Genomic DNA, 26,976 nt, shown 5'->3' with positions numbered 1-26,976 from the left:
AAGGGGCCAGAATGCTCAATCTTTGACGCTTTATATCTCGAAAAGGGGGAATATATTTTGATAAGCAATACTGAACAAAAGAGAATAATGTTCTAAACAATATGAACCCTTTCAATTTTTGTCAAACGGCCCCATTAAGGACTTTGAAGTGTGGCCCCTAATTATTTCCATTCAGCATATCTCCACGACGAAAAAAAACTTTAAATAGTTATTCAACAAAAAGTCTTTAAAATCACGAGACCTTTCATTTGATATCAAGAAAAAGGGGCTGACCCTCAAATTAGGGGCTCAGAGGGGCCAAAAGTCTTTCATCTTTAACTCTTTAACAATAAATAATTTGTAATACATTACTGAAGCAAAGATGTTTATCTTAACGATTTACAACAATATATGATAAGATTATGATCATATGTTATGTAATAAGGGGTCAAAAGGGGCCAGAATGCTAAATTTTGACGCTTTAAATCTCGAAAAGGGGGATTATTTTGATAAGCAATAGTGAACAAAGGATGATCAAAATAATGTTCTAAACAATATGCACCCTTTCAATTTTTGTCAAACGACCCCATTAAGGACTTGGAAGGTGGTCCCTGTATACTTCAATTCAGCATATCTTCACAACGAAACGAAATCTCTGCATATTTCTTGAACAAAACGTTTTCAAAATCACAAGACCTTTCAATTGATATCAAGAAAAAGGGGCTGACCCCTGAAACTAAAGGCTCAGAGGGGCCAAAAGCATGTCATCTATAGATCTTTGATTATCTTATATAAATCAAAAGAATGAAATCTAATTAGGGAAGTCTGTTTATTATTATCTTTTAACAAAGATCATAGTCAAAATCATATCTCATCTTATCAAAAATCGGACGGAAGACATACTCGTTGTTCGCAACGAGATCTCATCTAGTTATTATTAAGGTCTTCCGTCTCCAACGGAAGACCTTATTGTTTTCGTTCGGTTTCTTTTTCCCTATTATTATTATTATTATTATTATTAAGGTCTTTCGTCTCCAACGGAAGACCTTCTTGTTTTCGTTCGGTTTCTTTTTCCCTATTATTAGGGTCTTCCGAGCTTCCTTCGGAAGACCCTTCTGTTATTCTACTGTTACTTATTATTAGGGTCTTCCGTCTTCAGCGGAAGACCCTTCTATTATTCTATTGTTTCTTTTTCACTTTTATTATTATTCTTTTTTTCTTTACAATTTTTGTGCAGACGATTTCTCAGAGATGGCTAGTTATTTTATTTTTTTTCCCGCCGATTTTCAGGAGGCGATTTCTCGGAGACCTTTCGTCCGATTGCTATGAAACTTTCAGGGTAGATACAATGTGTTATTGCCTAAAAACAGTTTTTTCAAATTTTTAATATGTACCTCCATTCATGAGTTATTGCCCTTTAATCGATATTTGGAGGGTCTCTTGTCCAGTAGAAATCTCCGTAACGATATATGATATTTGCATGAAAATTGGAGAACTTGTAATTAATACATTTTAGATTTGCAGAACATTAAAATTGTAGGCTAATTTTATTACGTTTGGAAGCTGTGTGACGGCAAATTTTAAGAATTATTTTTCCATGAAATTTTGCTGCTTTTTGTTTAATAACTTTTAAACTGATAAAAATTTGGTAAGACATATAGAATAAAAGTTGTGTGTAATTACGAGAGCTTTCAGATAACATCAAGAAATAGGGGCTGGCCCCTATATTTAGGGGACAGCAGGTCATAAAAGTATTTTTTGGATAGCTAAAAATTTTAAAATATTATGAAAAAGTTTGAATGACATAATTTCTAACATATTAAATCTTGTCATCTGGTATAAAGAAAAACAAGCTCCGTGCTATATTTTATTATATTTTATAAAATAATTATTTGAGAATCGTACAGGAACAAGTTGTCTACAAACCAGCCACGCCTTTTTGGTGCGTCGTAGCACATGCTTGTACGGTTTTTGATTGTTGTTGTGTTTTAAATAAATTGTTTTGATTCGATTTCTCTGTTTTCTTTTATTTAAATCGTTTATAAATGCAAGTTATTTACACAAATAAAGGTAAATCAACATGTACTAATGCATCCGTATAGAAAAAAGTCTAAATCGGGGCCTCTTGTTTGTAACCTGGATGTAAACAATCACGAGCGGCATTGTGGGAAGGAAGATACTAAAGACCTGATATACGAAAAACGTGCATTGATCTGATGCTTTGTTAGTAAATATTTCAAAAAAAGTGTAGTTTAGTATAGCATAATGCTTCATAATCAATAATTTTTAAAAATAAATCATGTATTACATTTAATCTGATTATTTTATTTTTTAAAATATCATCAGGTCGAATATCAGGTCTTTAGTATATCAAGTCTTTAGTACGTCCCTGGAAGTAGCCATGCAAGTCGGAATTACAGACAGAAGAGTGAGAAGTGAAGTTGACAGTAAATTGTACAGTACATTTTCTCAACGTGTACGAGCCGTTTGTAGACATGCATATTTAATCCACATCTACGAAGCACATGAAATCCTTGGCTGCATACAGGGAGCATTAGTCTTAAAGGGATATATATATTCTTGCGCAAATTGTTTACGAGGAAATTCTGACGATCACATTAACAGCGATGAACATGCAGTCTGTGTCGGAGTTTTCAGTGATAAATGTAGCGAGTGACGAAAGAGTTCACGGTGACTTTTTAATATGTGATTGGCGTGGACCTTGGAAATGAAGGTTAGAATTTTTCTTATCTAAAATTTAACAGCTGCTTACAGCACTGATGTTTACATGTATATGCCAGCAAATGTATAAATGTACGCACAAACACTGATGTTTGTTATCTATTTTATGGTTCAAACTCTGTCTGTTAGCCCTGACATGACATTGTCAAATCCCGATTGCTTTATCTTATATTTAAATACATGTGAGCATGTAATTTCACCAAGACTTATTTTTTTGATTGAAACAAAAAATTGCCAAATTCATCAATACACTATCTAACATACTACATGTATAAACATGATAGTTATTGTTATATATTCTTCAACAAGTATGAATAGCTGTGAGAACTAGGGCCTTAATTTATATTATAATTTGTTATACCTTTATAAATTTGTTCCTATATAAATCTATACCAGCTGTATACTTAAAATGTCTAACATATCCAATGTTTTAATGAGCAGTCATAAAAAAATCGATGTTGAACAGCGAAGTGAGATATTGAACCTGTCGATGAGATCATTGATCCGCTAACATCACACAATGGGCGGGATTAGTTAAATCTCATTTCTCATTTGCATTCGTTGGTGTTCGACAGTTACGAAATTGACCGAGTTTTACCTCAGTGCTGGTAAAGGAAATTTACATCACAGAAGCCAGCACAGAATACATGTATGTCAAACAAAAAAAGAAAATAAAAGGTATAACGAAACATTTAGTTCTCGCAGGGGTCTCAGTTCTGTATAACTGGTGCCGTTGAACGGCCCCATTCCCAATGCAAAATAGGTACCTTTTTTCCCAAAAGAAAGGTGTAAATTTCCCAATTTTCTATAACAAAATATTTTTGAAAAATCAATCGATGAAACTTAGTCACCAAAAACAAACACAAGTGAAAGTGAAACAAACTAGGTGGCAGGGGATAGTTTCGTACTAAAGACCTGGTCAAATTTCTTTAAAAACTCAGAGACATCCCCTGTTTGATGTGATATATTTTATGTAGAAAAATGATTAGAATAATTATGGGACACATTTGCAGTGTAGCAGAGTGCTTGCTGAAAAAAATGATGTGCAACATGTAGGTGTCACTATGATGCTTATCATATACAGAGTTGTAAATGCGAAACTAAGACACGTGGTCAGTTGCAGAGGAAATTCAGCTGAAAAGCCGTAGGCCTTAGAAGAAGGCCGGTGTGTATCTCAGTGGGAAGATGAATGGCCCCCTATCAATTGGTGAATTTTCATTACAGCATGCATTGATTTACAGACTACTGGGTGTTTTATCCTGCTCGCTCGGGCCTGGGAGTGGGTTGTATGGGTGCGACTGAGGCCGAAATCTTGGAAAAACAAGCCAAAATGTGGGGAGTTTCCAGGTGCATTTTTGGTACATGTGCACTCTAATAGGCAGATAACATGTAATTTGTGGACATAATTTGTGAGCCATGGGCATGTGAAGTGTAAATAATTAGCCCCTGGAAAACAGTGTCCCCATGTTAATGTTTTTTATGGATCGCAATCATACGTGTACCCCCTCGGCACATGTTTGGCATTACAAAAAACTATCCTCTGCCCCCTAGTTCTATGTACGACTGTATTAGTTCATGCCACATATATTCGAAAACTGGTTCGGGGAACCAGGTTATTGTTATTAGGGATTTAGGAAACAATGAGCCATTAATGCAAAGTATTACGTCAAGAAAATTGACAAGAAAACATCATCTAGGTGCCAAAATATAGACATTTTTATATTTAAACAACAATAAGCTGCGCCTAGCACCACGCCCACCAGTCAGTCTCACACTGAATCTGAAAACCACAATGACCATGTGATCGAGGAAATTCTAGAGGATGTGACTAGCGAATGTCAATCAGAAAGACAAATAACCGCAGTTTCAACACTCAAAGTTGGAAATGAGCAAAGCCAATGTACTTCCAAAAGTAGACTACCCATGTTTGTTCTGTTTAACAGTTTATTCAAAACTAGAATTAAATTGATGATGAAATACTACAAAAGCAAATTAAACTTTGTCAGTTTTTTCATAAATGTTAATTAATTGGTTTTCCCAACTTTCCCAAAAATGATGGTAATTTTCCCAATTTGAACGGCCCCTGCCCCTGACTCCCAGAAAGTGGTGTGAGAGCCCTGTCTTGGGGTAAAATGCAATTTGTTGACCCCTTAATTGAATCAAACTGTTTTCCTTCGGCCTAATGGCCTCAGGCAAACAGTTTGGTTCTTGGGTTCGACAAAACACATGTTGCCCTCGAACCCAGTTAATAAATGTGTATTATTATTGGAAAATCTAAAAATGTCAGACTCAGTTAAATTGCAAAAGAAATTTGGAAATATTTTTATGCATAAAAGTTTGAATTATTTCTGTGATAAGACTGCAGGATTGGTTTGTGTTTTGTTTATTGCCCCTTCAAATTTTTTTTAGTCATATTATTATGCCACCACTTGCTGGTGGAGGCCTGCAAATACAGACCTGTACTTGACACTTATGGCCTTTGGGAAGTGGGGGATCTTTTTTGTGCCAGCACTTTCTGTGACACAGAACCTCGGTTTATACAGTTTCATCCGAGGAACCTATCTCCTCATCCAGCTCTGAGAATTGAACCTGCGACGTAAAGATCAGCTTCTTACTGACACTTTGATTGATTGTATGTTGTTTTACATCTTACTTGAGAATTTTTCACTCATATAGAGACATTACCACATACTGGTGAAGGGCTTCAAATATAGACCTAAATACTTGGCACTCAGGCCATTGAGCAGTGAAGGTTCTTTATTGTCACAACATCTACTGTGATGTTTTTAAGGTCTCATCTGAAAAACCTTTGACTTTTACTTCTAATGCTGGGCGTTTGGTGAAGGAACCTTCACTACCTATATTGTTTATGTGTTAGGATTGACGCAGCACATGAGAATCAAGCCCTAGCCTCCTGATTACAAAATGAATGCCCTACAACTAAGCTACCATTACAGATAATGAACTACATTATATACCATGTAAAACATTGTTTAGTAAAAAATTAGTTCTTGAAATTAGAAAATAGAATTTTTTATGACTGGGGTATGTAAACTAAGAGTGGTATTTGGGTTATACAGTAAAAACTGCGAACAGACTTATAATGAATTGAAGCGAATATGAAGTGATTTTCATTCCCTGTGGTTTTAAGGTGGTATGGGATACCAAACGAAACTTCTCCTACATATAACGCATTCCAAAATCAAAACAGAAAATCTTTTTTTCTGTTTTAGGCATTTTGCCCTCAGGTATTGACAAAATCTAACAAAAGAACACAGTTTTATAAGATATTTATTCATAAGATTGTGAATTATCAGCGTTTTTCTAATAGAAACACGATCTAGTGTCACAAATAAACTAAAATGTAAATATTTGGAGGAACTATTGGCAATTTAGCAAGACTTTACGGGGTAAATTTCCCCCGAAAGAAAATCATTGATTCACATCTTAAAGATAGCAAAAAACTACAGGGTAAATTTCCTCTCAAAAATGACATTGAAACAGTGTACCTACAGTAATTCAAAACAAAAGCAACCATCTCTTATATAGCAAGACTTTACGGGGTAAATTTCCCCCAAAGAATATCATTGTTACAGTATTCCCTACTCTTATAAAAAGCGAACATTACAGTTTGAAAATCGCAGAACTCTACAGGGTAAATTTCCTCTCAAAAATGACATTGATTCAGTTTATGTATAGTGTTTGAAAGCAAAAGCAAACATCTTGATGATAGCAAGATTAACGGGGTAAATTTCCCCCCAAAGAAAAGCACTAATACAGTATTTATGATTCGCAAACATCGTGAAGATGGCAACAATCTACATAGTAATTTTTCTCTAAAAATTCATATTGATACATTTTATACACTAGTGCAGTATTTCTAAGCAAAACACCAATCTTGCAGAAAGCAAGATTTTACGGGGTAAATTTCTCCCCAAAGAATATCTCTAGCTGATACAGTATTCACTACTCTTATAAAAGCGAACATTACACTTTGAAAATTGCAGAACTCTACAGGGTAAATTTCCTCTAAAAAAAACATTGATTTAGTTTATATACATTGTTTGAAAGCAAATGCAACCATCTTGATGATAGCAAGACTTTACGGGGCAAATTTCCCCCAAATAAAGTCACTAATACAGTATTTATGATTCGCAAACATCGTGAAGAAGGCAACAATCTACGGGGTAATTTTTCTCTCAAAAATGACATTGATGCAGTTTATACATGGTATTTCAAAGCAAAAACAACCATATTTTAGATAGCAAATATTTACGGGGTAAATTTCCCCCAAAAGAATATCACTCATACAGAATTTAGGCTTCACAATATCTTGGCGGTAACAAAAATCTACAGGGTAAATTTCCTCTTAAAATAATTATTGATACAGTTTATCTTATACGTAGAAAAAGCGAACATTACACTTTGAAAAATCGCAGAACTCTACAGGGTAAATTTCCTCTCAGAGATGATATTGATACAGTTTATATACAGTATTAAAAGCAAAAACATCCATCGTTTAGATAGCAAGACTTTACGGGGAAAATTTCCCCCCAAAGAAAATAACTGATATAGTTTTTATGATTCACAACATCTTAAACATAGCAAAAATCTTCGGGGTAAACTGCCTCTCAAAAATAACATCGATACAGTTTCCATATATTAATTCAAAGCAAAACCACCAATCCTTTAGATAGTAAGACTTTACGGGGTAAATTTCCCCCCAAAGAAGGTATCACTGAAACAGTATCTTTGATTCGCAAACATCTATAAGATGGTTACAATCTATAAGGTAATTTTCCTATTAAAAATTACATTGATACAGTTTATATACAGTATTTCAAAGCAAAAACACCCATCTTTAAGATGGCAAGACTTTACGGGGTAAATCCCCCCCCCCCGCAAGAATATCACTGATACAGAATTTATGCTTTGCAATATCTTGGAGGTAGTAAAAATTTACGGGGAAAATTTCCTCTAAAAAATATTACTAATACAGTTTACATCATACTTAAAAAAAAAGAGACATTAAACTTTGAAAATAGCAAGTATGTACGGGGTAAATACCTCCATCCCAAAGACTATCAATAATACAGTTTATGTTATTCAAAGCATGAACAAACACTGCAACTCGATGATAGCAAGACTTTACGGGATAACCCCCCCCCCCCCCCAAAAAAAAAGAATATCACTGCTGCAGTTTATATAATTCACAGAATAAAACAAATATTACATTTTGAAAAAAGCAGAACTTTTCAAGGTAAATTTCCTCTCATAAAATAAACTAATTCTGTATATATTGTTTACAGAAAAAGCATACATTACATCTTGATGACAAAAAGACTCGGGGTAAATTTCATATCAAAGAATATCAATAATATATTATTTTTATATTACAAAAGATACTTTTATCTTAATATCAAGCAAGCTGGAAAAGCTGAATATTAAAGTTAACATAATATTAAACCTTCTGAACATAGAAAAACATACAAAAACATAAAAAAAACCTCTGACATCTTTTTTTTTCTGTTAAAGGTATAAGATTTCTTTGTGCCCTGTTACACTTTCTTTATTTAAACAGCGTCCTCCTGTAATATCTTTGACCGAAGTTCCAATACTATGCTTTTCTCTTGGCTGATACACTAGACAGATTGTAGAGTGCATTTTCCAAAGGAAATCTGGCAATCCTATTCTGAACCAATCCATAGTCGACCTATGGATGAAAATTTTAAGTCTGATAAACTTCAATTTTCCAAAGCCTTAGGCATTTATATATGATTTCATGACAGATATGACTGGTTTAATATTGCGCACTAGAGTAGATCAGCAGGTGCCTGCTCCGAATTTTTGTAAAACAGTCTTTCTGTTTATATTGCATGGAAATTGCATTCATCTAAAGACCCCCCCCCCCCCCAATACGCACTCATATACACACATACATTTATACATGTTTCTGAGAATAATGCTCATTCGTGATATGGGTCTACATAAGATAATCAAAAAAAGTTAAATGCACTTACTATTTGTATTGTACATGTATTACTGATGCCCTCTAGGTCCATCATGAACATTTTTTAAGGGGAAGTGAGAGAGGTAACTAATAGCATATGCAGATAGTTTTTACTGCAACCTAAATATTGGTTAAAGTTTAACATTTCAGCTTCAATTATTTCACGTAATAAAGAAAGCAACCAAGTTCCGAAATCCTTATGCTGCGCAATGGAATTGTAGATCAGGAACAAATTCAAATGCAGATACTGCCTAAAAATACATATATCGTGACATATATAAAATTGTATATTTACCTTGTTTGTTCAAGATTTGGACTTGAATTTGTAGTTCAGTTCCAGTACAAAGCAGTCTCTTTTGTATCGAATCGTCCATAAAAGTACACTTTTGAAACATTCTTAAAGTACTTGCGTCCACAAAACTGAGAGGTCATCTAGCTTGGTTTTCTTTCCCTAATTTGCTTAGTGTTCTGTGTGACCTTTGGCGTGGATGAGCCAGAGAACAAGGCAAAAGAACGCCGGCCATATCAATACGGCCAATAATATTTAAATTCCCAACTCACTATTCATCATATAGTGTATATTACAGGGAAACGGACACATTGCTTTCAAGGAAAATGAGTGAATTTATCAATGGGTGGTTGCGAGAAAAAAAATTGAGGTGATCAGTTTCTCATCACTTTACTGTTTACTCTTCCGCTGCGTGAATTCCAGATGTTAATCAACCCTTTTATTGGATAGCATTGCGGTCATGTCATAAATCTGACCTAAGCTAAAATAATTTCTACATTTTCTCAGCATCCATGTCTTGATCTATAAAAAGCGAAGGTTGACCTTCTTAAAACTTGGTGACATTTTTCATATACTCTACTGCAGTTGCATACGCATCATCTATTCATGTGGCAGTTATTATTACTTTACTAAATATGTAAGATGTGAAAAAATTATGAACAGTTATTCTTTTTCAATTGATCTTTCTACTCTGACACAACTTTAGGTTGAAAAAAAGAAAAAAAAATATATAGCTAATGAAAAGCAATATTGATAGAACCTATTATTGACTTTAGAACTCGAATATATTGTACATCAATTTAAAAATTAAAGAAAAAATATCCACCTTCGTATTGCTTTCCATATACTGGTGTCTACCTTTCCTAGCTGTATTCTTTGCGGAGTATCGGATGTCAAGTGCAAAAATTAATGAAAGAATGATAGACAAAAATTTAAACATAAGATTTTTCATGTACCATAATTACAGTGACGAAATCTATTACTGTTGTTTATATTTTTCTCTTTACGTGTCTTTTTTCCCGAATTTATAACACGTTATTTTTTGTATACATATACATGTGTATATGTACAGATTAAGAGAAATGTACATGAATAAAAAAGAAAACTACAGGTATACATGGTAGAGGCCGTGTACCATTATTTTAAGCAGGCTCATATCGGCAATCGTATATTTGATAATTAGAAAGAAGAAAAAAGGAATTCCCCGAGTGTTCTTCGAGTATTAATCTCAGCTAACTTCTTATGATACCATTTTTTGTGATTAATTTTAATAATTGAATATTTAAACACTGCACATATAGGCAGAATTATTTATGAAAGTTTTCAAAGAACAGAATTGTTACTTAGTAGACATTTTCGACAATCGATTATGCCGGAAATGTCCGAGAGGATTGCGATTGTCATAGTCAAGGTCATTTTATTTTAGTTCAAAAACGTATTATTTACAATGACCTTCCCTATTCCACGTTACACAAAACAACCCCGCGCAGCCTAGTATAGATGGCTATCAGAATTTGAACCCATTAGTTCACGATTAGTAGCAATGTGTGCTCAGCATGTATGCTTTAGGTACTCAAAGGCAATGATATCGCATTGCCAATCCTGTAGAAGTCGCCATGCAATTCAGTCAATTAATTAGAAGAAAATAATTCTTTTACACTCTATTGCTTAGCATGGTATTACAAGATATAAGGAAATACACAAAGAAAGCTTCAAGAACTTTAGTATTGTTCAAGATTTGGTCTTGAATTTGTAATTGTTCCATTCAGCACAAAACAGTCACTTTTGTATCGACTCGTCATAAAAATACACTTTTGAAACACTCCTTAAATACGTAATCAACTGTTTTAACACAAAAATTAAAATAAACATATTGCTTTAAAGAAAATTATTGAACATATTGAATTGAGGTGATCTGTCCCTCATCATTTTACCGTTTACTTTCCCGCTGCGTGAAGTCCTGTTTATTCAACCCGGGCTTCTATTGGATAGCATTGCGGCCGTGTCATAAATCTGACCTTAGGCTGTTATTTCTAAATTTTCTCAGCAACTAAATCTGTTATCTATCAAACCTAAGAGATTTTGGAAGAAATTCTGTGGATTTTCTCCAGTGTAGTTTTAGACTGAATTTAATCAAAGTGCAATTAACGCTAATCTTTATATTACCTATGAGAGTGTTGCGAGACAAATGATGTCAGCAGTGTTGAGGGAAGGATCCCAAACTTTTACAGATTTTAAAAATTAAAGCTTTAAAACATTTTCAGAGAACAATTTGAGACCCTATTTTTTTTGGGAGGGGGGAGGGGGAGGGCATGATTTCAATATCCTACGCGCTCAATAATAATTGAATTTAAAATGATACATATAATTATAGGAAATAAACGAGATAACAATAAACAAAGTAAAACAAAAAGGAAATTAAAATAAATGTTCGAATCTGTAACCCTTAATTTGATGGTAGAAGGTATAAGTATGTCATAGGTTACTAATTTTACCCCATTTCATTGACCACGCAAGTAGTACCAATTAAAAACACAGTTTTCTCCCTTAAATATGTCTAATGATGTATACGGGGTGGATTGGGCTGATTTTAGGGCATTGAAAGGAGAGTGTGTTGGGAAAAGAATTATTATTGAAATTTAAAATACTGAGAAATGTTGCCTTTGAATGCTTAGTAGGAAGGGTATAAATAGGTCATGTTTACCTTCTTCTCAAGGGGTAAGTGAATTATGCATCGTATGGGGTACATGTAACTCGCTGTGTCCTAGAGGGACTTGCACACTATGGATTCTCCTTACATTCAGAAATATTTAAAGGCTATAATTAAAAAAAACCCGCTAAATTCCAAGAAAAATTTAATTAATTCTAAATAAAATTGAAATAAATTCCACATCTAAAAATGTAGAAGAATGCGTGGTAGCAAAATAATTAATTATATCAAAGGAAATAAATGCTGAATTTATCAATGACATCCGAAGAAAAAAATTGTAAAAGTATTTTTCCCCTTAGATCCACCTCTCCAAGATTCTGCCATCAATTGTCTCGAATCACTCTTAGGGGAATATCAGTGATTAGCGTTAATAGCACTTGTATTGAGTTCAGCTCACAGCTAAATCGGACGGTATTTCTTGCAATGCACAAGCTGCCCTCTTTGAATTTGTTGATTTTTTAAGGTCATTGAATTTCATTCTATTATACTAAGTTACTTGTTTTACATGTACTCTACTGCAATCGCATATGCATAATTCATTAATGAGGCAGTATTTTATTGCACTGTTGAAATTTTTATTTTCAAGATGTAACAAAAATCATGAACAGTTACTCCTTCCTAAGAAAGTTCATCTATCTATACGGCTACTCCTTTAAGTTATAAAAAGAAAAATTAATAATAAAAAAAAAGCTATTAAAAAAGCAATATTAATAGAACTTTACTCCGAACTTTAAAAAAAAATTAAATTGATGAGTACATCATTTTTGACATTAAAAAAAAAAACTATGCATTCTTTGTGTATTTCTTTATATCTTGTAATACCATGCTAAGCAATAGAGTGTAAAAGAATTGTTTTCTTCTAATTAATTGACTGAATTGCATGGTGACTTCTGCAGGATGGGCAATGCGATATCATTGCCTTTGAGTACCTAAAGCATACATGCTGAGCACACATTGCTACTAATCGTGAACTAATGGGTTGAAAATCTGATAGCCATCTGTACTAGGCTGCGCGGAATTGTTTTAATTGTGTAACGTGGAATAGAGAAAGTAATTGTAAAGGATACGTTTTTGAACTAAAATAGAATGACCTTGACTATGACAATCGCAATCATCTCGGACATTTCCGGCATAATCGATTGTCGAAAATGTCTGCTAAGTAACAATTCTGTTCTTTGAAAATTTTCATAAATAATTCTGCCTATATGTGCAGTGTAAATATTCAATTATTAAAATTAATCACAAAAATGGTATCATAAGAAGTTAGCTGAGATTAATACTCGGAAAACACTCGGGGAATTCCTTTTTTCTTCTTTCTAATTATCAAATGTACGATTGCCGATATGAGCCTGCTTAAAATAATGGTTCACGGCCTCTACCATGTATACCAGTAGTTTTATTTTTTTATTCATGTACATTTCTCTTAATCTGTACATATACACATGTACATGTATACAAAATATAACGTGTTATAATTTCGGAAAAAAGACGTAAAAGATAAAAATATAAACAACAAAAGTAGATAGATTTCGTTACTGTAATTATGGTACATGTACATGAAAAAATCCTGTTTAAATTTTTTGTCTATCTTTCTTTCATTAATTTTTGCACTTAACATCCGATACTCCGCAAAGAATACAGCTAGGAAAGGTAGACACCAGAATATAGAAAGCAAAATGTAAAATGTCACCAAGTTTTGAGAAGGTCAACCTGTGCTTTTTATAGATCAAGACATGGATGCTGAGAAAATGTAGAAATTATTTTAGCTTGGGTCAGATTTATGACATGACCGCAATGCTATCCAATAAAAGGGTTGATTAACATCTGGAATTCACGCAGCGGAAGAGTAAACAGTAAAGTGATGAGAAACTGATCACCACAATTTTTTTTCTCGCAACCATCCATTGATAAATTCACTCATTTTCCATGAAAGCAATGTGTCCGTTTCCCTGTAATATACACTACATGATGAATAGTGAGTTGGGAATCTAAATATTATTGGCCGTATTGATATGGCCGGCGTTCATTGCCTTGTTCCCTGGCTCATCCACGCCAAAGGTCACACAGAACACTAAGCAAATTGGGGAAAGGAAACCAAGCTAGATGACCTCTCAGTTTTGTGGACGCAAGTACTTTAAGAATGTTTTAAAAGTGTACTTTTATGGACGATTCGATACAAAAGAGACTGCTTAGTGCTGGAACTGAACTACAAGTTCAAGTCCAAATCTTGAACAAACAAGGTAAATATACAATTTTATATATGTTACGATATATATATTTTTTAGGTTTAATAACTGAAGCTGAAATGTTAAACTTTAACCAACATTTAGGTTGCAGTAAAACTATCTGCATATGCTATTAGTTACCTCTCTCACTTCCCCTTAAAAAATGTCCATGATGGACCTAGAGGGCATCAGTAATACATGTACAATACAAATACAATACTATAGTAAGTAACTTTTTTGATTATCTTATGTAGATCCATATCACGAATGAGCATTATTCTCAGAAACATGTATAAATGTATGTGTGCATATGAGTGTGTATTGGGGGGGGGGTCTTTAGATGAATGCAATTTCCATGCAATATAAACAGAAAGACTGTTTTACAAAAATTCGGAGCAGGCACCTGCTGATCTACTCTAGTGCGCAATATTAAACCAGTCATATCTGTCATGAAATCATATATAAATGCCTAAGGCTTTGGAAAATTGAAGTTTATCAGACTTAAAATTTTCATCCATAGGTCGACTATGGATTGGTTCAGAATAGGATTGCCTGATTTCCGATGGAAAATGCACTCTACAATCTGTCTAGTGTATCAGCCAAGAGAAAAGCATAGTATTGGAACTTCGGTCAAAGATATTAAAGGAGGACGATGTTTAAATAAAGAAAGTGTAACGGGGCACAAAGAAATCTTATACCTTTAACAGAGAAAGAAAGATGTCAGAGGTTTTTTAAAGTTTTTGTATGTTTTTCTATGTTTAGAAGGTTTAATATTATGTTAACTTTAATATTCAGCTTTTCCAGCTTCCATGATATTAAGATAAAAGTATCGTTTGTGATATAAAAAAAATATTTTTTTAATATTCTTTAATATGAAATTTTTTGTCAACAAGATGTAATGTATGCTTTTCTGTAAACAATATATACAGAATTAGTTTATTTTATGAGAGGAAATTTACCTTGAAAAGTTCTGCTTTTTTCAAAAAGTAATATTTGTTTTATTCTGTGAATTATATAAACTGCATAATTGACATTCTTTTTTTTTTTGGGGGGGGGGGGTTTATCCCGTAAAGTCTTGCTATCATCGAGTTGCAGTGTTTGGTCATGCTTTGAATAATATAAACTGTATTATTGATACTCTTTGGGAGGGAAGGATTTAACCCGTACATACTTGCTATTTTCAAAGTTTTATGTTTGTTTTTTCTAAGTATGATGTACATCTAAACTGTATCAGTAATATTCTTAGAGGAAATTTACCCCGTAAATTTTTACTACCTCCAATATATTGCAAAGCATAAATTCTGTATCAGTGATTTTCTTTGGGGGAAATTTACCCCGTAAAGTCTTGCTATCTTAAAGATGAGTGTTTTTGCTTTGAAATACTGTATATAAACTTATCAATGTCATTTTTAAGAGGAAAATTACCTTAAAGATTGTTGTCATCTTAAAATGTTTGCGAATCAAAAATACTGTATTAGAGATTTTCTTTGAGGGGAAATTTACCCCGTAAAGTCTTGCTATCATCAAGATGGTTGCCTTTGCTTTCAACACTGTATATAAACTGAATCAATGTCATTTTTGAGAGGAAATTTACCCTGTAGAGTTCTGCGATTTTCAAAGTGTAATGTTCGCTTTTTACAAGAGTAGTGAATACTTTATCAGTGATACCTTCTTTGGGGGGAAATTTACCCCGTAAAGTCTTACTATCTAAAACATTGGTGCTTTTGCTTTGAATTGTATCGATGTTATTTTTGGGAGGCAGTTTACCCTGAAGATTATTGCTATCTTTAAGATGTTGTGAATCATAAAAACTATATCAGTTATTTTCTTTGGGGGGGGGGGGGATTTACCCCGTAAAGTCTTGCTATCTAAACGATAGGTGTTTTTGCTTTTAATTACTGTATATAAACTGTATCAATATCATCTCTGAGAGGAAATTTACCCTGTAGAGTTCTGCGATTTTCAAAGTGTAATGTTCGCTTTTTATAAGATAAACTGTATCAATAATTATTTTAAGAGGAAATTTACCCTGTAGATTTTTGCTACCGCCAAGATATTGTGAAGCCTAAGTTCTGTATGAGTGATATTCTTTTGGGGGAAATTTACCCCGTAAAGTTTTGCTATCTAAAATATGGTTGTTTTTGCTTTGAAATACCGTGTATAAACTGTATCAATATCATTTTTGGAGAGAAAAATTACTCTATAGATTTTTGCCATCTTCACGATGTTTGCGAATCATTAATACTGTATTAGAGATTTTCTTTGGGGGGAAATTTACCCCGTCAAGTCTTGCTATCATCAAGATGGTTGCATTTGCTTTCAAACAATGTATATAAACTAAATCAATGTTTTTTTGAGAGGAAATTTACCCTGTAGAGTTCTGCAATTTTCAAAGTGCAATGTTCGCTTTTATAAGAGTAATGAATACTGTGTCAGCTAATGATATTTTTTGGAGGGGAAATTTACCCCGTAAAATCTTGCTTTTTACAAGATTGGTGTTGTGCTTAGAAATACTGTGTATAAACTGTATCAATATTATTTTTGAGAGAAAAATTACTCTGTAGATTGTTGCCATCTTCTCGATGTTTGCGAATCTTAAATACTGTATTAGAAATTTTCTTTGGGGGGAAATTTACCCCGTAAAGTCTTGCTATCATCAAGATGGTTGCTTTTGCTTTCACACACTGTACATAAACTGAATCAATGTCATATTTTTGAGAGGAAATTTACCCTGTAGAGTTCTGCGATTTTCAAAGTGTAATGTTCGCTTTTTATAAGAGTAGTGAAAACTGTATCAGTGATATTCTTTGGGGGGAAATTTACCCCGTAAAGTCTTGCTATCTAAAAGATTGTTGCTTTTGTTTTGAATTACTTTAGGTACTGTTTCAATGTCATTTTTGAGAGGAAATTTACCCTGTATGTTTTTGCTATCTTTAAGATGTGAATCAGTGATTTTCTTTCAGGGGAAATTTACCCCGTAAAGTCTTGTTAAATTGTCAATAGTTCCTTCAAATATTTAAATTTCAGTTAATTTGTGACACTAGATCGTGTATCCATTAGAAAAATGCTGATTTTTCACAATCTTATGAATAAATATCTTATAAAACTGTGTTTTTTGTTAGATTTTGTCAATACCTGAGGGAAAAATGCCTAAAACAGAAAAAAAGATTTTCTGTTTTGATTTTGGAATGCGTTATATTTATGTACCCAAATTAGAAGGATTTGAAATACCCCCACCTTTCAGTATATTAAAGTATAATTTTAATAATTTTTTTATTATTTTAATGAGAAATACAAAAACGATTTTTTTTCTTGCATAATTCTTTTTTCATAAGCTTAATATTATAGGCAGGCGTTTGCTAATATAAAGTGTTTATAAAAACAAAAATGACAAGAAATATGTCTTAGTATTTTTTTAATTTTCAACAAAAGATAAGCGTAAAAAACTGGGAAAACTTTATTTCTTGAAAACAGACGGATAACATTTCATGAAAGTCTACAATAAGAATGTATCTTAATATGTTAGCAAAGTGAAATAAACAAATTGAAAATATATATATAAATGGAAAATATAAAATGCATTTAAATTTTTTTGAATTAAAAGATCCGAGCGGAAGAGTTATCCTTCTTTATTTTCCAAGGGTTGAAAAACCCTGGGTGCTATTTTAGAAATGATGAGCATTTTTTCCCAACCATAAAAAAATCGCACTTTGTAGTTTTCAACTTTGAGCGGTTTTGAAAACAATGCATGGACAATCGCTTTCCAGGACATGTCTTGTTCAGAGCAATTGCATTCATCTGAACGTTTTGGGACTATATACAACAGCTAGCTGATTTGTGACCAAACAGTTACTTCTTGAATTAAATAACAAAAAAGTCCAGCTCTGGTTAACGTGATAATTGATTGGTGATAATTCAGCACAATGTGAAGTAATCGCACTTATCCATGCCTCACCGCACACAAGGTGCTGTGCAGTTACTCAAACAATTGAAATACAGCTTTTGCTTAAAAGTGTTCAAAAGCAGCAATGTTGAAACTACCTTTTACAGGGGTTTGCTTTTTTAAATGTCCGTTGTACAATTATAAGTAAATTTATATACTTGCGATTTTTTTGTCTGTTTTTACTTAAAATGCCGACTTGTGAGAACATGCATTGAAATAGGCTTCAGAGTGTTCTTTTCAACGGTGTATCTACAAATTTTGACCCGATAATAAGCACTCATGCAAATCAAAACAATACTTCAAACGGAAATACGTCATAACGTAGAGGTATCCCATACTACCTTAAAACAATCCTGAAAACTAAACTGAAAAATGAATACATTTACAATGAATCAAAATTATTCGTCCCTGGCACTTATAAGCATGTTTTACTGTAATGACAAAATAATGGGGATTTGTTTTCACAGTGGCTGTATATTATGAATAATTTAACTAGTCGATTGCAACTTTTCAGTTTTGAACTAATCTTGTTTAAGCAGATGCTTGTCTGTCTCCATAAACTCCAACGAGCAGGAGTTTATGGAGACAGACAAGCATCTACTTGAATGAGACTAGTTTTAAACATGCTATCTACATGATCTAAGTGGTATTTTTTTTTGAAAAATATGTATACTGGTATATTTTTTAAAAAGTACATATTATACAAAAAATACCGACTAATCGGTTATGAAAATCATAACCTGTCAACCCATACTAAACCGGTTACTATATTTCTGACTGATTAGATGGTTACCCAGTTGACCATTGCCATCCCTAATAAATTTTTTACATGTACAAGTAATGTGCATTTCCTTTATGTGAAATCATGAAAAAAAACTCCTAATTAATCCTTATATATTATTTTATTACATCCTCAAAATTGACTGCATGTAAACATCTATTTAATAGAGTACTTTTTACAAATAATACGTGGAAAATGTGACAGTATCTTTGAACTCTGTTTGATGGTTTCATTAGGGATGTCAATGAATATTCGAGTACCCCGGGTACTCTACTATCATTCGATCATATTGACTAAAATTTGTTTAGTCGGTTATTCCTAAAAAATTTGCTACTCTTTGATTCAATGTAAAAAAAAATTGGATCTGCTCAGTTGATTTATTAACATATAAGTGTTCAAACTCAGGGAAAGGCTTAACCGGTCTTTGTTAATTGTTCAAAGGAATTTTTTTGTTCGACAAACATGCATTGGCATACTGTAAAAGATGTCAGATCCAAATTGTAAAGTTTGAACCTGCAATTTTGTAAGATCTCATATAATGTAACTACCAATTTATGAAGAATAATAAAACAGCTGATACATATTTATAAATACATGTAAATTGGGGGACAGTTATGAGCATAATTTAAGGTGTTTCATTCTGATATTAATATCAATCATTTTAAAATTGTATTGATTGTTTGCAAAAATCTCATAATTAAAATTTTGTTTTTATAATTTTTTTAATTTTACAAGAATTTGTTGTATAATGGTTATAACATAGATTAAATATTGTACAGGCTAGCAGTCTCTTAAAGACAAATAGGAAAATGACATGAAAAATTAATTTAAATTTCAACAAGTACTCGACTTTCATTCGACTAAAGCCTCTGACTGTTCGACTAAGCTGTCCGAGTAAAATTATCATCCCTATTTATCATTTATAAGTTGCACATTTTTTTTTAAAAATTTTAAATGAGAAATTTCAATTTCTTTTGAATAGGTGTGACTGCCATCTGATAACTGAAATTTGATACCAAGCATGACCATATTTGCCAGAAGAGCATCTGCTGGGAGATGACAAAGAATAAGCAGCATATTGAAATTTAAACAGCCACACAAGGATAAAAGTCCTTTCCATCTAGGATTATGGACACATCAGGCCTTAATACATTAAGAACTTGTAATATATATGTATTTTTACAAAATAATTTAGAGAGAACTGCTATTTTGGCATATACAACAAAAAGTGTTAACATATGTGCATGTTTCAAATGACTTTAGTGCTAATGGCATGTACATGAACGAGGGTTGTTAGAAAAGTTTGCGGACACATTGATATACGGAAAAATTACTGTGCACTTTGAAAAATGACATTTTTCTGATTAAATTCTTAAATTTTGTTTATCTGTTTATTAGTATGTAAAAAAATCAGGTTTATTTACTAAAATTTTGAAAATATACACCGACTTTTACTGTGCAGTCATAGGATTCATGGAGCAATCATTTGATGTTTTTAGCTCACCTGAGCTGAAAGCTCAAGTGAGCTTTTCTGATCACATTTTGTCCGTAGTCCGTCTGTCTAGCTGTCCGTCCGTCTGTAAACTTTTCACATTTTCGACTTCTTCTCCAGAACCACTGGGCCAATTTCAACCAAACTTGCCACAAAGCATCCTTGGGTGAAGGGGGTTCAAGTTTGTTCAAATGAAGGGCCATGCCCTTTTCCAAGGGGAGATAATTAAGAATAAGTGAAAATTTGGTGTCTTCTTTTAAAAATCTTCTCAAGAACCATTGGGCCAGAAAAGTTGAAACTTATGGGAAACCTTCATTACATAGTGTAGATTCAAGTTTGTTCAAATCATGACCCCTGGGGGTAGGGTGGGGCCACAATGAGGGATCAAAGTTTTACATAGGAATACATAGGAAAATTCTTTAAAAATCTTCTCAAGAACAACAAAGCCACAATTAGTCATATTGATATGAAATCATCCTCAGGTAGTGTAGATTCAAGTTTGTTCAAATCATGACCCCCGGGGGTAGGGTGGGGCCACAATGGGGGATCAAAGTTTAACATAGGAATATATAGGAAAATTCTTTAAAAATCTTCTTCTCAAGAACAACAAAGCCACAAATAGTCATAGTGATATGGAATCATCCTCAGGTAATGTAGATTCAAGTTTGTTCAAATCATGACCCCCAGGGATAGGGTGGGGCCACAATTGGGGATCAAAGTTTTACATAGGAATATATAGGAAAATTCTTTAAAAATCTTCTTCTAAAGAAAAACAAAGCCACAATTAGTCATATTGATATGAAATCATCCTCAGGTAGTGTAGATTCAAGTTTGTTCAAATCATGACCCCTGGGGGTGGGGTGGGGCCACAATGGGGGATCAAAGTTTTACATAGGAATATACATAGGAAAATTCTTTAAAAATCTTCTTCTCAAGAACAACAAAGCCACAAATAGTCATATTGATATGAAATCATCCTCAGGTAGTGTAGATTTAAATTTGTTCAAATCATGACCCCCGGAGATAGGGTGGGGCCACAGTGGGGGATCAAAGTTTTACATAGGAATATATAGGAAAATTCTTTAAAAATTTTCTTCTCAAGAACAACAAAGCCACAATTAGTCATATTGATATGGAATCATCCTTAGGTAGTGTAGATTCAAGTTTGTCGAAATCAAGACCCCCGGGGGTAGGGTGGGTCCACAATGGGGGATCAAAGTTTTACATAGGAATATATAGGAAAAATCTTTTAAAATCTTTCCAAGAACAGGAAAGCCATGATTAGTCATTTTGATATTGCAGCATCCCCAAGTATTGTAGATTCAAGTTTGTTCAAGGCATCCTCCAGTAGTAGGGTGGGGCCATAATCATGCAGGGATCAAAGTTTAACAAAAGAATATATATAAGAAATATCTTAAAAAATCTTCTTCTCAAGAACAACAAAGCCATAATTAGTCATATTGATATGAAATCATCCTTAGGTAGTGTAGATTCAAGTTTGTTCAAATCATGACCCCCTCCCCCTCCCTACCCCCCAGGGTAGAATGGCAGACATCTTTAAAATTCCGATTCAAGAACAGCAAAACCATGATTAGTTATATGAATATAGAAGCATCCTCAGAAAGTTTAGATTCAATTTCATTCAAAACATGGCAACTGGGGATAGGTTATGCCTAGGACAGTTGATCAAAGCTTTATATATGAATATATAGAAGAAGAAATCTGCTGACAAAGAACAGCAGGGCCATATTGACTCAGGTGAGCGTTGTGGCCCATGGGCCTCTTGTTTATGTTAGGTAATGTGACAACCTGATTCCAAACCTGTTAAGCTTTTCATAGCTATAAATACCTTTCAGTTCTATCATTTACATGTCTTTTCCCTACTTCAAAATTGAATAACTATAGCAAGTCATGTTACTTTTTTCTATTGTTGCGTATCAAATATTAGTGAGATTTTAAAATCTATGTTTACGCATTAAAGCATTAGGTATGGAAGCTATGCAAAATCCATAGGTGCAACATCCATGCGATAAATGGTGTACTGGGATATCGCATGGACTGGGGCATCAAAAATGTTAATCCTTCCATTAACAAAGCTACTACTATTTGAACACTTTTGTCCTAGATATGTATAAGAAATCCCTGAAGCATCGTAAAACATTTTAGTTTCTTTTGGGTATTTTTCTGTCTGAAGAAATAATTTTTTAATAGCTCGATGCTCTCCAAAACTTTCAATGACATTGCAATTCTCAACTTTGTTTTTTTGCCTTGATCATCTATAATTAGCGATGAAACAGTCATAACCCCTCTAATTTAATTCAAAATTTTTTTGACCTCTCATGAATATGGTAGAGACAAGTAAAATATCATTAATTATACCCCGCTCTGAAGGAGAGGGGGATATACTGTTTTACCCTTGTGTGTCTGTCTGTCCATAACAAATTTTTCGTCAGTTTTCTCAGCAACTACTCATCGCAGATGCTTGAAATTTTAGCACACACTTTGTTAAGGTATGCCATATGGTGGGATTCATTTTTGTACGAATCCCATTTCAACTTCCTGTTTATCCATGTGTCTGTCCATACCATACATAACAAATTTTCATTGTAGTTTTCTCAGCAACTATTGATTGCAGATGCTTGAAATTTTAGCACGCTCTTTGTTTTGGCCTACAATATGATGGGATTCATTTTTGTACGAATCCGATGTCAACTTCCTGTTTATCCTTGCGTCTGTCAGTACCATACATAACAAATTTTGGTCGCAGTTTTCTCAGCAACTACTGATTGCAGATGCTTGAAATTTTAGCACACTCTTTGTTAAGGCCTACAATATGGTGGGATCCATTTTTGTACGAATCCGATGTCAACTTCCTGTTTATCCGTGTGTCTATCCGTACCATACATAACAAATTTTCATTGTAGTTTTCTCAGCAACTATTGATTGCAGATGCTTGAAATTTTAGCACGCTCTTTGTTTTGGCCTGCAATATGGTGGGATCCATTTTTGTATGAATCTGATGTTAACTTCTTGTTCATCCTTGTGTCTGTCCATAACTGAACTTGTGTACATTCACATCAGAATGTATATTCACATCAAAGCGGGGGTATTACTAGTGAGCATTGGCTCACAGACTTCTTGTTTTTTTTTTGCACTACAACAGTGCAATTTTTTATTTCAAGAAATTGGTCTGATTTCAATATAACTTTGATTACAAATAGACAACTCTAAGATACATCATTCTTTTTATCTTTTTAGCTCTTGTGAGCCAAAGGCTCAAAGAGCTAATGCTATGGCCATTTGTGCGGTGTACGTAAACTTTTTAGAATATGAGCCATAACTCAAGAACCCCTTGGCCAATTATTGTCAAATTTGTCACAGGGTATTCTTGGCCCAAGGGCTCCCGTTTGTAGTAAACTTAGGGTTGTGACCCTTTAACAAGGGGAGATAATTAGGAAAATAAAACCAAAAGTACTGGTTGCTAAAAAATCGTCTTCTCAAGAACCACCGGGCAGATTATCACCAAACTTCCACAAAAGGATGTGGATATATTTTAGATTTAAATTTGCATAGGGAATCACCCTGAAACAAAGGGCTTGGTCTCAAGGTCACTTCAAAGTTGACCAAAAATTACATTTTATTAAAATGTTGATATTTTGCTTACTATAAGGACTAGGATCATCAAATCTTGTCAGTTGATGCATCTAAGGACCTCATATCATGTTGACTCAAAAGTAGGTCATGGTTACCTACTTTGTAAATTTTGCGGCCATTCTTTTTCAGAATGATTTAGAGGCATATTTTGAACAATTTAAGGCTTATTATGATCATCAAACTTTGTCAGTTGACAAATGACAGAATGAGACCACTATTCTTTAAATTTGCTTGTTGTGTCTTAGGCTCATAATTCACATTATATCTACTGCAATCAACTTCAATGGATTCAAATATTTTTAATGAATTCTTATAAAAAAAAATTGCTTGAATATATGTGTAATATACATGTACATGTAAAAGATTATTTTAACATGTTACAAGAATTTAAATATGTCTTTTTTTCCCCTTGTAAAACATTTAAATAAATGAACCCAAGAAGTATAGTAAAACCATTTTATCTCAATTTCAACTGGACCAAGATTAAACATCAAGATATCCAATGACTCCAGATAACCCTGCAGGGTAAAAAACTTAAAGAATAAGTGGTTGAGAGTACCAACTCACCTCAACATATAAATGGTATTTAGATATCGGTTTTTGAGATAATGAAGTTTAAGTTAAAGGCTAAAAAGAGGTTATGTTAAAATTTTCCACAAGTGACACTGTGTCTTACTTAAATCATCCTTGTGCATTTCTTGTAAGAGTATTTTTCTACTTACTGATTTTCAAACAAGGGAGATCATCAATTGGTAACACATTTGGATTACTTACTATGTAGTTATGTTGTGTAAATGTTTTGTCAAGCAATTATTATAACAGTGATGTAGCAAAACACTGATGATTCTGTAGTATGGCATGTTTTACTAACATGATTGCATCAAAGATGTTAGATAAATAGAAGAGAAAAGTCTAGAAATTAAAAATCGAAAGTCAAAGTTCAAGAAATGAGGGTCTGGGAGTATTAGTGTTTTGGATACTATTTCAAGAGTACTGTTGGAGAGAGTACAGTTGAAATATATATCCTCATGCGCACTCCAAATTCAGAGTTCCGGAGTTGAGGTCTCTTGACATTTGGGTCAAAGAAGAAAGAGAATGTTAGCAAAGTTGACAATCTAAACAGAAACATGTAACCTTTAGGTGGAAATTAAACAAATAATTATCCATTTATTACTTTAACTTACAAGCTAATTGCTAAGAAGGAAGACCCACTCGTTGCTTTGCAACGAGCTTTGCTCTAGTTATTATTATTATTATTCTTACCGATTTTGTGCACGCAAGTTCTCGGTAACGTCTTGGCCGATTTTCATGAAACTTCCAGATCTGATAGGTATTGATCTGAACCTTATTGGAAATTTTTTTCGTTGATGACGTCACTTTCCATCTCGAGATATTTAGGATTTTCTGATTTTCAGAGGGTCGGCTTTTCCTGGAAACTCCTCCGAAACGACTTAAGATATTGAGTCAAGATTTTCAGTGAAGGTAGGGGAAGGTTTGTAGATTTGCAGGCAGGTGTCCAAATCTCTCTAGCGCAAAAGGCGCCGAAGCTCGGTAGGGCTCAAAACATGTCTCAGAAACATCTCACAAAATTTTACACCTTTTCTTTCATATCTTCATACATGTTAAGAATTTGTTAAAACATATAGAAGAAAAGTTGTGCAGAATGAAACGACCTTTCATTTGATATGAAGAAAATGGGGCTGACCCTCGAATTAGGGGCTGGGAGGGGCCAAAAGTCTTTCACCTATAACTCTTTAACAATCAATAATTTGTAATACATTACTGAAGCAAAGATGTTTATCTTAACGATTTACAACAATATATGATAAGATTCTGATCATATGTTACGTAATAAGGGGTCCGAAGGGGCCAGAATGCTAAATCTTTGACGCTTTATATCTCGAAAAGGGGGAATATTTTGAAAAGCAATACTGAACAAAATATGGTCAGAATAATGTTCTAAACAATATGCACCCTTTCAATTTCTGTCAAACGGCCCCATTAAGGACTTGGAGGGGTGGGCCCTAAATATTTCCATTCAGCATATCTCCACAACGAAAAGAAATCTCTGAATAGTTGTTGAACAAAAAGTCTTCAAAATCACAAGATCTTTCAATTGATATCAAGAAAAAGGGGCTGACCCCTCAAATTAGGGGCTCAGAGGGGCCAAAATTCTTTCACCTCTAACTCTTTAACGATCAGTAATTTGTAATACATTACTGAAGCAAAGATGTTTATCTTAACGATTGACAACAATATATGATAAGATTCTGATCATATGTTACGTAATAAGGGGTCACAAGGGGCCAGAATGCTAAATCTTTGATGCTTTATATCTCGAAAAGGGGGAATATTTTGATAAGCAATACTGAACAAAAGATGGTCAGAATAATATTCTAAACAATATGCACCCTTTCAATTTTGTTAATCGGCCCCATTAAGGACTTGGTGGGGTGGCCCCTAAATATTTCCATTCAGCATATCTCCACAACGAAAAGAAATCTCTGAAAATTTCGTGAACAAAACGTTTCCAAAATCAGAAGACCTTTCAATTGATATCAAGAAAAAGGAGCTGACCCCTCAAACTAGGGGCTCAGAGGGGCCAAAAGCCTGTCATCTATAGCTCTTTGATAATGTTATATAAATCAAAAGAATGAAATCTAATTAGGGAAGTCTATATATTATTATCTTTCAACAAAGATCATAGTCAAAATCATATCTCATCTTATTGAAAAATCGGACGGAAGACCTACTCGTTGCTCGCAACGAGATCTCATCTAGTTATTATTATTATTCTTACCGATTTTGTGCACGCAAGTTCTCGGTAACGTCTTGGTCGATTTTCATGAAACTTTCAGATCTGATAGGTATTGATCTGAACCTTATTGGAAATTTTTTTCGTTGATGACGTCTATTTCTATCTCGAGATATTTAGGATTTTCTGATTTTCAGAGGGTCGGCTTGTCCTGGAAACTCCTCCGAAACGACTTAAGATATTGAGTCAAGATTTTCATTGAAGGTAGGGGAAGGTTTGTAGATTTGCAGGCAGGTGTCCAAATCTCTCTAGCGCAAAAGGCGCCGAAGCTCGGTAGGGCTCAAAACATGTCTCAGAAACATCTCACAAAATTTTACACCTTTTCTTTCATATCTT

Source organism: Saccostrea echinata, unplaced genomic scaffold (assembly GCF_033153115.1).
Source record: "Saccostrea echinata isolate AGI-Se365-2 ecotype Australia unplaced genomic scaffold, CSIRO_AGI_Sech_v1 ptg000033l, whole genome shotgun sequence".
NCBI lineage: Eukaryota > Metazoa > Mollusca > Bivalvia > Ostreida > Ostreidae > Saccostrea > Saccostrea echinata.
The sequence above is the reverse complement of the archived record's forward strand: the minus strand, read 5'-3'. Positions refer to the sequence as shown.